This window comes from Callithrix jacchus, chromosome 11, assembly GCF_049354715.1.
Source record: "Callithrix jacchus isolate 240 chromosome 11, calJac240_pri, whole genome shotgun sequence".
Taxonomy (NCBI): Eukaryota; Metazoa; Chordata; class Mammalia; order Primates; family Cebidae; genus Callithrix; species Callithrix jacchus.
The window spans coordinates 49,381,663-49,394,384 of NC_133512.1; the positions used below are offsets into that span (position 1 = coordinate 49,381,663).

Below are 12,722 nucleotides of genomic sequence, written 5' to 3' on the forward strand. Positions count from 1 at the left end.
CATGTAACTTCTAAGACTGTGTGCCTTTAAAAGGGGACACAATTTTCTCTTCGGGGAGCTTGGCTATTGGGGTATTTAGGCCCGCTCAGCTCCCAGTTGAATAAATCACCACTTCCTTCCCAGTTCAGCCTTCAAGGTTTGTTTGCGGTCTTTCCTACTTCAGATTCATTTTTATCTTGATATTAATTACTTATAAAAAATATAAAATATTACTAGCCTGAAATATAGCTTGATAAAATTGTCAACTTATATATTTTTAAAAAAAGATATACCCTAGGATTGCTGGTCTTGCCAAATATGGGTAAATTCATTCAGCAAGCTTTCATTGCATATCTGCCATTCAGATATGGAGCCATTCAGCAAGATCAGGTTCTACTGTTGAGGATGCTTCACAACATGCTGAAGTTACTGCTGGAATCTACACAACCAAGAGAAAATGCTGCAGTAGGAGGGTCTTCCACTGTGGCATCACCCAAAGGGGATTGAAAAAGGTATTGGAAGTGTCAAGGTCCTTGACATTCATCTTACTGATATCTGTCTGCCTATGTGATAGGATACTTGTTTCTTTTACCAACATTCCATCCAAGTTTGCCATACCAATTCCTTGGTCATTCCATTCAGCAATTTGAATTTAATGTCCCAGCTTTATTTCAATATGTCAGTAGAAAAACACATATAACACTTCTGTATATCTATAAGATGGTAGTAGGAGTATATAAATATTTATCACTTATCCCCCTCAACAGAAGGACTTACTTCTTTGTCATTTGAAAATAAATAAATCAATTATCAACTTCCTTTTCAGGTCAGAGAAGTCACTGATAATTTTGTTCTCTAATTCCTTTAGTAACTTGGTAGCACCACCTTGAGAAAATGACTGCAATTACCCATCACTCTTATTGGTGTGCCCATCTAATTGTTTATAAGAATTTCAGTGTGACCTTGGGAGAACCTAAAAAGTTCTATTGGAGCACAGAGACATGTTCTGTGTCAGAGGTGAAAGGTGGGAAGGCTTTGGCTGGAACTGCCAGGTGATTGGCCTAACTGAAGCTGAAATTTTGGGCAGACTGTGCTGAGTTGAATGAGAAGAGCTGTAGTTTCCTACAGTTTTGTAGGCCAGGCCCAATTTTAAACTAACAGCATGATGTGTTTTGAAAATATTTGTCTGACACGGTATTTAGAAACGTGTTCCCACAATATGGTGAGATTTCCCTTTACTCTGAATAGAATTTCCTACTAAAGAAGTATTTTGGATGAAAAATATATCCAATCTGTTAAGAGATTGCATATTTACACTTAGCCAGCAAATGTAAAACTGTGTGTGAAAAACAAGTGTCATTCAAACAGGCTTTCTAGGCAGAATGAGTGAGTTATATGAGTGATTTGGAAAATCATTCACCTTCAGGTTTAAACAGAGAAACATTTACCTCACAGAACATTTGTTTGCACAGATTTACATTTATCTCTGTATTTAACTTTAAGGATACATGTTATTTGCTATATCTATGAACCTAAATGAATGGTAACATGATGAAACTCTAGTAAACCTAATGTTGTAGAGACAAAGATAAAGTAGAATCTCTTTTTAAAATATAATCTTTGGGCCACTCTCTATAAGACCTGTGAAAAATATCTTATTGTACATGTTACTAATCAATCAAAAAATCAATGATTTCACAAAAATATTTACATTTAACAGTAAAAAATACTAGGGGATCCTTTCTCTATAAATCACTAGAGAGCAGACAGATGGATTTTCATGTATGCCTATGCATATTTATTTGTGAATAGATATATAACATATACATTTGCTTATATACACATTTACACATATATAAGTTCTGTGCTATGCACCCAACCGAAGTTATTCTGATTTCTACAAATCTTGTTGAAAATTAAATAAATTTATTTGATTATTTATACATTAGAAGATTTTTTAAACCCACTGATACTGATTTATCATATTGATAAATCCCATGGAATTTAAACATGTGAGTGGGAGGGGTGGTGAATGTAGATGTGAATGTGAATGTGTATGCAATCTTGGCAAATGTTATGATTTTTTCAAAATAGCACTTTGTCCCTAATATTTCTGTGTATCCATTGAGTAACAAAATGGGAAAATAGCAGATAATTATTGCTAAACTTAACCAAAATAACTTGGTATTTAAACAGAAGACATAAAGAAAGAATCAAAGATAGTGATATGGTTTGGATATGTGACCTGCCCAAATCTCATGTTCAATTGTCATGCTTAGTGTTGGAGGTGGGGGCCTTGTGGGAGGTGACTGGATCACAGGGGCAGTTTCTCGTGAATGGTTTAGCATCATTCCCTTCGTGCTGTTCTCCTGATAGTAAGATTTCATAAGATCTGGTTCTTCAAAAGTGTGTGGCACCTCCCTCCTATTTCTCTCTTCCTCCTGCTCTGGCCATGGAAGTAAGTAACATTTCCATACTCTCTTGCTAAAGTAACTAACATTATACTCTCTTGCTATGTGGGTGGTATTAGCTGTCTTGACATTAGAACCAAATTTGGGTTGGGGGCCATGTTGTATCTGCAGGGTGATCATAAGAAATTCCTTTGCCTTCCAACATTTCATCATTCTAGAATTTTAAATAAGAGTTTTGGTAGATACGTAAACATTAAACAGCTTTTGTCTGTGTTTTTATAATTTAAGTGACTGATTTATAATGACTATTTATTGATGCTCTGATTTAATTCATAATTTGAAAAATGCACAGTGTTAAAATTATAATCCTTGTTTCCATCAAAAACTATGTTAATTTTTTACTTCATTTCTGTAGCAGTTGGCCCATGATATGGATGAATTGATGTATTCAATTGGTCAGGTTTCAGCTTCATCTGCCTAGATCCATGTAGCACTTTTGAAAAATCGTTGTTAGACTAATATTTGTAAAGTCTCTACTACTTACAGAGCAATATATGTTTCTCAGTGATGCCATCCAATTATGTAACTCACCAAAAGTTTTCTATTACTTTTCCCATAGAGAAATGTAAAAGTACAAAGCCAATTATGTAAGCAAGAGTGACAGGAAAACCAGGTGTGTGAATTAGTACTTGTTATACATTTGATTATTTTAAACTAGGTGTGGTGTCTATTTATTCTTTGCAGATGAGTGGTTTGATTAGCTCCCAATAAGTCTTTTGCCTGTAATGTCCTCTATTGAGATACTAATGTCTGCTTACCTTCTTTTTCAGTGTTTTGAAGAGTAAGCCCAATGACAGATATATTAATGTTTAAACTCATATGCATAAATGTAATCTCTTAAAAATGTTTCTAATTCCTATTATACACCCTGAGTTTAGTAATGCACTATTGGCTATAGCTCAAAAACAAAAACGATGGATAAAAGATAAGACATAATAAATGTGGGTATAAAATGTATTTTTGTAAAACTCAAATATAAAATGTGACACAAAAAGCATGAACAGTAAAATAAGAATTTGAACTTCATCAAAAATTAAAAATACGTGTGCTTCAGAATATACCATGAAGAAAATGAGATGACCCACAAAATTTGGGAAAATATTTGCAGATTATACATCTAATATTTGTAAATTGTACATCTAATTACACTATACAAAGAACTCTTACAGTTCTTGGAACATTGAAAAGTAAAATAACCAAATTATAAAATGGGGAAAATAAACAATTCTCCAAGGAAGATATATAAATTGCTAGTAATGTTCCACATTATTAGTCATCAGGTAAATAAAAATTAAATCCACAATGAGATATCACTTTATACTCACAAGGATGGCTAGAATCAAATTCAGACATTAACACATATTGGAGAGCATGTGAAGAAAGCAACACTGTTGTATGCTGCTAGAGAGAATGTAAAATGGTACAGCCACTTTGAAACTTGTCAGGCAGTTTCTCAAACAATTAAACCCAATGAACCAGCATTTTCACTACTGCGTATATACTTAAGAGCATTGAATACAGTTCTTTAAGTCTAACAAAAACTTATATGGAAATGTTTCTAGAAGCACTATTCACAATTTCCAAAATGTGGAAATAGCCTAAATGTCCATAAACAGACCAATGGGTAAACAAAATCTATACAATGAGTATTCATACAATGAAATATTTTTGGCCATTAAAAGATATGAAGTGACTGGGTGTGGTGGCTCACGCCTGTAATCTCAGCATTTTGGGAGGCGAAGGTGGGCGGATCACTTGAGGCCAGGAGTCCCAGACCACCCTGGCCAACATGGCAAAGTCCTGTCTCTACTAAAAATACAAAAATTAACAGGCGTGGTGGCACATGCCTGCAATTCCAGCTACTCCTGCGGCTGAACCATGAGAAATGCCTGAACCCTGGGAGGTGGAGGTTGCAGTGAGCCAAGATTGCAACACTGCACCCCAGCCTGGGTGACAGAGTGAAACCCCATTTCAAAAAAAAAAAACAATGAAGTGCTGACATATCCTATAATTTATAGGAACCTTGAAAAGGTTAGCCTAAGTCAGAAAAGTCAATCACAAAAGGCTACATAGTATATAAATCCTTTCATATGAAATACTGCGAGTTGATAAACCAATAAAGGTAGAAATTAGATTAGTATTTGCTTAAGACAGGAGGGAAGAGAAGAAAAATGGGAAATAGCTTAAGTGTCAGAAGTAAAGGAAGTTTCTTTCTGAGATGATGAAAATATTCTGTGATGATGAAACAATAACTGTGATAATTGTTGAATATATCTGTGAAGAGGCTAAAAACCACTGTCCACCTTAAATGTGTGAATTGTATGATAAGTGAATTATCTTTTAATAAACTTGTTTAAAACTAAAAAAAATAAGAAATTGAAATCTAATCTTTTTATATTTTTTATTTTTATTTTTTGAGACAGGGTCTCACTTTGTAGCTTAGGCTGGAATACAGTGACACAATCATGGTTCATAGTAGCCTTGAACTCCCTGGCTCAAGCCTTCCCCCAACTTCACCATCTCTAATAGCTGGAACAACAGGTGTACACCACTGTGCATGGCTAATTTTTTGTTGTTGTTCTTTTTGTTTTGTTTTGGAGAGATGAGGTCTCTCTATGTTGCTCAGGCTTGTCTCAAGCTCCTGGCCTTAAGTAATCCTCCTACCTCAGCTCCCAATGTGCTGGGGTTATAAGCCTGATCCACCATTTCTGGCCTTGGTCATTTTAAGTATGACTTTGTGCTACTAGCAAAGAAAAAAGGGAAAATGCAAATATATATATATATATCATCATTCCTTGCATAATATTTTGTCATAGCACTCTGCTCCTCACTTTATAGGAAAAAGCTCAAAATTTTGTCATGGCTGCCACTTGCTGACCCCTCAATATTCATACTCCAGTCTGGCTTTAGGTAAATGATCCAGTCACTGCACAGTCCCTGTTCTTAAGAGCATGCTGATCTCACTTCCAAATCCAAGTGGCAGTGATATCTTTGCCAGTGGTTTGCTCAGAAAGTCCATGCCCAAGCCAATCACTGTATAGTGCCCCACGTTTATTGAATTGGTAGAGAAATAGACTTCTAATCATTTTTGGGTTTGAAAATATTTACAGGAAAAAAATTTCCTCTTTAGACAAAGTAATTTGAAAAGCTTTTGCACACTGTTTCAGGTGCATAGCTATTATCATAGCATAGCAATGTCTAAAAAAGGACACAGAGAACTGATTTGACTATACCTGATTTGGACATTTTTTTCAGTTAGCTTGGGAAATACATCATTTTAGTCATTCACACCAGCATGAGTTCAATTTCCTTTTACATGCAGCTAAAAGCAAGAGTTTAGTTCCAACTTATTGTTTCTGTCCTCTGGGTATTCTCTACCATTAACCTCTAATTCTGCTCTGCTTAATGATACAGTGTTCTTACCAAATTCTTTTCCTTGGACTGCTTTGGGCCCTAACCCATCCTATCTAGCTGAGGAAGTTATCATTTCTCAAAAGTCACTCCCTTGAGAAGTATCCAAAAATACCATTAATGATTATCTCCATGAGTTTTATCCCTGGATTATTTTGCTTTATCCCAGATATTTAACATGTATTGTGATTAACATATGATAAAATTTAACTAATATTTCCAATTAAAAAAATCTAAATTAGCAATGCTAGTTAGTTATGGAATAATAAGTCATGGACTGCTATACATTTTAATAGGAAAATATGAGAGAAAAAGAATATCTTTAAGAGACTTGAATGTTTCATTCATTTCTAACCATGACCAACAATGTGTATACCTGTAAATATATAGCAATATTTCATACATATGCCTTAGAGCTGGTGTTAGTAGAATACTAATTGGTGTCTGCAGCCAATTCTGGACACCACCTCTTTTTGTACTTCCTACAAGCTAATGGATTTTATAATTTCACACGGTTGAAAGTCAAATAAGAAAAAAATATCTTTTAGACACAAGAAAACTATAAATTTTTATTAAAACACAGCCATGCTCATTCTTTTATGTGTTGTCTGCGGCTGCCTTCATGCTTCTGCAGCACAATTGAGCCTTTTGACACAGGCCATATACCACAAAACCTAAAATAATTCCTGTCTATCTCTTTACCATAAAAGTATTCTGACCCTTCAGAGAAATATAGATTACAAGCCACAATTTCCAAAAAACTTCAATGAAGAGTTATAGTATTTGAGGGTCTGCTATGTTTTGACCCAAATATTACTCAAGATGATATTTTAGGAAATTTAGACATCTCATCCGAACATATGCCACTTATACCTTTGGAAAGAACCATACATCTCATGGTATGCAGATAACATGGTTTTAGTATTAGGAATTTAGGGACTACACTGTTGCATTGTTTGACTTTAGCGAGGAAGAAGAGGAAGTTGACTAAGTCACAGATATTGTGATAGACCAGGCTGCAAGACCAAGTAATGGACACTGAGCCCCTTTTTCATCATAAGCCTTTCCCAAGAATCTAGATAGAAATTCAGGACTGTTATTAAACAGGACAAAGTTGTTTTGTTTTGGGGAAAAGCTAGGCTACCAGAACAGTACGGCACAGGCTACTTACCTAACAATCTGTTTTGAGCTACCTTACAAAACTATATGTTGCTGTAGACATGATTGTGGCGTTTCCTTAAATGACTGATGAACTATTTATGTAAGGACTCATTAATGATGTGCTCATTCTGCTCATTTAGATGTCATTCCCCAGAGCTCTTGGGTGATGCTCTTGTTGCTCATACTTAAAATTTCTGGCTTTATTTGGAATTTAGAGTAGGAGATCCCAAAAACTGTGACATGGAATTATTGTTAAATTATAAAGGATTATAAAGTGACTAGAAAGAAGCAGGAATCTATTATCACCGAAACACCCTTTGTTATTCAAGGCAGCCTCCAAATCTGTAAAAGTCAAGTTCAAGGAAGTCCATTTTCACCACCATTGATTTTCACTGAAGGCAGACTGTTTTCACCTCATTGATTTTGATGTTGATTGAGTCATGTTCATCTGGTTGGTCAGTATTGGGAGCTTCTTCATTTTTGACAGGTTAATTTGCCTAGGATCATGGATCAGACACCATGATCTGGAGCAACTGTTACTTAATACTACCTCAGGCCTCATATTAAGAAACACAGAATGCTATTTAACTAGGTAGAATTTAGTTTCCTCAAGATTTTACCTAATTCCAAATAATTGTTTATTTGCCTTTAATTACAAGATTCAAATCACATAGTATCCTTTATTCAAGTGACACTGAAAAACTGTATAGAACATACATATATGTTATTAATATAATTCATGTAAATAACAGGAACCTTACAGGGGAAAATGACTTCCACAAATATATAATTTACAAAAGTCACAAAACTGTGATTCACCCATTAATGCCTGAAAATGAAAAGCAAATTCTAAAACCAAATAGGACTAACAATATCCAAAAGTCTGAACTCATGATTCTGTTTTCTGCAGTTATTATCACCCCTAAGCCAGTTTCTCTACTTACTGAATATATAACCCATCAAATGGAACCCTTCTGTCTAAACAGAACCTTCTATCTGTGAATATTAATATGCAATCCACAGGAGAGCATCTGGCTTATATCTGAGATAATAATTATCTTTTTGTGACACATTTATGAGTTTTCCTTTCATGAATTTTTATATTGGAACTTTTCATTATCTAGTAGTCTAGCTTTAGAAAAAACACCTGCTTTTTACACTCTTAGCAGAATCCTTCAAGATTTGATATTTAAAACCTCTGACTCTTCTATGTAAGATTCTTGATCCTTTGTTATCCCAGCAGAAGCCATCTCATTTACCTTCCCTTTGTTTGCAGCTCTTTTACAGAAATACAAATCTCTAAGTGATTTGCAACAAATGTTTATTAAGAAATTTTTTTAATAGCAATCTTCCATAATTAGCTTCTTGTCCTAAAAAAGAGTGAATAGCTTAGGTTCCCCATGGAAATATTTCTGAAATCTCTTTTTGGTTCACACCATTTTGTATTGACAAAAATAACACTGCTGCTTATGCTATAAGCATGTGACATATGACACTGGAAACATAAATTATTATTATTAAAAAAAAATTATTATTATTATTGTTAGTTTACCATCTACCTTGTATGTCAGAACTAAAATGTAAAACTTACCGTATGGTCTGAAAAAAATGATCTATTGAACAATATACTTCTAACCCACTAGAACCTAGTTTCTAGTGATTATATTAGATACTCAGATAGACATTATGACATTTCCACAACACTCAGAAAATCAAGACAATCGTTTCCATATTATACTATGCCAAATCTATAGGAAGCAACAGTTTTTTATATATATTTTTGATTTATTTAAAAAGTTCATATGAACAGTTTCTATGTATATGTTTAGACTATTTCTAAGTTTTGGGAAGGGTAAAATCTTTAATTTTTGGCATGTTACAATCCATCTATACAATGAAAGGCATGCAGACAAAAAAGTCAATGTATTAACATTATAAGAAGTAGCATAAGGTTATATACAACTAATTGCAGAATAAAAATTTTAGGCTACTAATATTACTGGAGATGCTGGAGATGAGTCCAGTTAGGTCAGAATCAAATACAGAGTCAAATACAATGTCTTTATTATGGCATATACCATCTATTATGATGTATTATAATATAGACATTGTATTTGACTCTGTATTGAGAAAACCACTGAAAGATTCTAAGCAGCTTTGTGCCACGACTTGACTTGTACTTAAAAAAAATTTACTACCATTTCAAATAAGACAGCTCCATCATGGTGTATTTTAAAAAATTTAAAGTTGGCCAGGCACAGTGGCTCACACCTGTAATCCCAGCTATTTGGGAAGCTGAGGTGGGCGAATCACCTGAAGTCATGAATTTGAGACCAGCCTGACCAACAGAAGAAATCCTGTCTCTACTAAAAATACAAAATTAGCCAGGTATGGTGGCATATGCCTATAATCCCAGATACTTGGAAGGTTGAGGGAGGAGAATCACTTGAACCCAGGAGGCAGAGGTTGCTATGAGCTGAGATCACGTCCTTACACTCCAGCCCGGGCAACAAGAGCAAAACTCAGTCTCAAAAAAAAAAAAATAGTTGTTTTAGATCCTCTTTTTCTCTCAAAACCTACATCTAATCTTGCAAGTATGCCTGATGGTTCCTCTTAAACAATGTATCAAGAAGCCACCCGCTTATCTCCTTTGCTATCACTCAGATTCCAACTACAAAAATCTAATCTGCACTTTTTCAATAGTCACGCAACTGGTCTCCTTGTTTTATGAAGATGTTTACCTCGAAATTTTATTTAAAATTTTCATGTTTTGAGGTTGAATTAGCCTCAGAAAGTTTAGAGATATTCAAGTAGTATGTTCTTTCCACCATTCTGGCCCAGTAAGAATACATTCCTCCTTCTTATTTATCCTACTCTGTTTAGGCTTTCAGGTCCACCACTGAATTGAAATAGATCATGGTAAAGGTAAACAGAGTCTTACCTGATCCAAAATAAAATGCTAACTCTTAGACTTCTTTCTGAGTCTATAGAGCATTTGGCATGATTGATCAGTCCTTTATTCTTAAAATACTTTTCTTAGCTTGGCTTTCAGGACACTGTATTAACTATATTTGCTTTTTGCCTTATTTTATAGGCTACCTCCTTTGATGAGTCTTACTTTTCTGAGCTCTGAGTATTTGAGTACTCTAAAAATCAGTCTTGAAGATTAGTGTTTTCTCAGTCTACTACTTACAAAAGCAAATACATTTAACCTTATAATTTTAAGTAGCTTTATTTTACCTACAACCCTAAATCTCAAGCTTCAGTTTCTTTCTTTATTCTAGTCAATTAGCTGAATTAATGACTTCCAAAAAAGATTTCTAATCCTCTCTTAACAAACCAGGTCTCACACACAGTTTACCCCATCTCAGTAAATGTCAGCTCCATTCTTTTACTTGTTTATACAAATTAACTCACCTTTGACTTCCCTCTCATTTTTTGATTCTCATTTCAAATGTTTCATTAGCCTATTTTGTTGGTTGTGTATCAAAATTGTAGACAAAATATAATCATTTATCCTCACCTTATTTCTTCAGTACGCACTGAATTTTTTTTTTAAATTTAAGTTAGATCATATATCACTTCTCTGTTTAAAACAGTTTAGTATTTTTCAGCTCAGTCAGTATAAAACCCAAGTACTTAGCATGACTTAACCACAGCTGGATGAACAAGCTCCCTGACACCCCTTGACTTCATCTTTCATCTCATCTCCCCTTTTTCACTCAGTTTCAGCCACATTGGAATCCAGATGTCTTTAGACACATCAAATATGTTTCAACTTCTAGACCTTTGTATCTTTTAGATATTGTTTCCACAAAAAAAGATAAGTTCATGTCCTTCTCAGGGACATGGATAAAGCTGGAAACCATCATTCTCAGCAAACTGACACAAGAACAGAAAACCAAACACCACCCATTCTCACTTGAAAATGGGTGTTGAACAATAAGAACACATGGACACAGGAAGGGGAACATCACACACCAGGGTCTGTTGGTAGATGGGGAGCTAATGGAGGAACAGCAGTGGTTAGGGGATGGAGAGGAATAGCATTAGGAGAAATACCTAATGTAGATGATGGGGTGATGGATGCAGCAAAACAACATGGCACATGTATACCTATGTAACAAACCTGAATGTTCTGCTCATGCACCCCAGAACTTAAGGTATAATAATAATTATTAAAAAAATAGAAATTGCTTCTCATGAACTCTGCACAGCTTACTCTCTCACTTCTTTGAAACTTCAGCTGGTAAATTTAACACTACAAAAGTCTTCATTGACTATGCTATAAATATACAGTTAGATGGACAGATAAAGTCTTTACATATATATAAATGTATATTATTTACAAAAATTTAAAAATAAAACATCCTGCAAATCTAGTCTGTCAACATATTCTTGAATTCTAACAACTTTAATAGGTGTATTGCTATACTTTCTCTAGAAAAATAAAGGACCTTATGTGCTTATAAAGAAAAAGAAGACATCAATGTAAGTATTTCAAAAGTTCATAAAATATAGCTCCTTAAAAATATAGCCACATATTACATAATATAGCCTAAATTTATAGGATCCTCCCCCCTCTAAAGAAAATAATAATATGCAACAGAAGATGAAGGCTCCATTATGGAAATCTTTTCCCAGAAAAGTAAAAGAGTTTTAGGTCATGTATGCCATCCAAAAATAAATATAATATACTAAATTTAATATCTAAAATAAAGAGCAAAAACGGGAAAAGCAAGTAAGTATATTTAAAAAAATAAAAATACATTAAAATAATGGTAAATATTTTGGAGTTTATAGTATTCAGTATTAGAAGGTAATGAAAACGACTTATGATGGAATATGTAGCTCACAAAAATATGATACCTAGATCGATTATCCTTCATGTCTGAATATATATTTTAAAAGGTTATGAAATGTTTAAAGCCTCAAATTTAACAAACAAAACCTTCTGCTACTACTTGTGGCTGGCATCAAACCACCAAGAGATTAATTTAAAAAAAGCTCAGAAATAAGGATGTTACACTATTTTAAAAGTCATTGAATATTGAATATACATATAGGTAGTATTGAGGGACAACAGTTTTTGTAGTTCTGAGAACAAAACAATGTATTAAAAATAAAATTTATTTTTAAAATTATATATTAATATAAATTGTTGCAATAAGAATAAAGTGACACAGAAACTAAATTCTGAACAGAATTCATTAATGTCTGTTGCTCAGGTTATGTACTGTGTATGGACTGTACCCTGCCTGGCCATGAAGGTAGAGAGAAATTAAAATATAAAGGCATATTAAGGATACTAATTTACTCATCTTTCTTGGTAGTCAATAGTTGCTGTTGTATTTCTCAGATTTAAGTGTGTTGTTTAAACTATAGAAAGCTATTAGAAGGATAGAAAATAATCTATACATCTTACAAATTGCCCTGTCCGAAAGGAAATAAAGAACTGAGGTCTACTAACACAATTCTAACACAAGATAAAATACAAAGAAATATATATATACATTTATACAGACAGACAGACACACACACACACACACACACACACACACACACACAGAGCTCATTCTATGTTATGAAAAATACATCATAACAGTATCCAACATTCATCTTCCACTTGCACTCAAATAAAACATCTTACAGTGTTGCATTTCAAATTACACATACATCATTATTTTGGAACAGCAGATA

General features: G+C 33.9%; 1 long non-coding RNA gene across 1 annotated transcript; it reads left to right on the forward strand.

Annotated features, from left to right (window-relative positions):
• Nucleotides 1–350: 350 nt before the first annotated feature.
• LOC118143860 (uncharacterized) lies at nucleotides 351–11,515 on the forward strand. The gene is made up of 3 exons (XR_004728356.2): nucleotides 351–491; nucleotides 3,010–3,063; nucleotides 11,467–11,515. It is a non-coding gene; the product is annotated as an uncharacterized LOC118143860 (long non-coding RNA).
• Nucleotides 11,516–12,722: the final 1,207 nt, after the last annotated feature.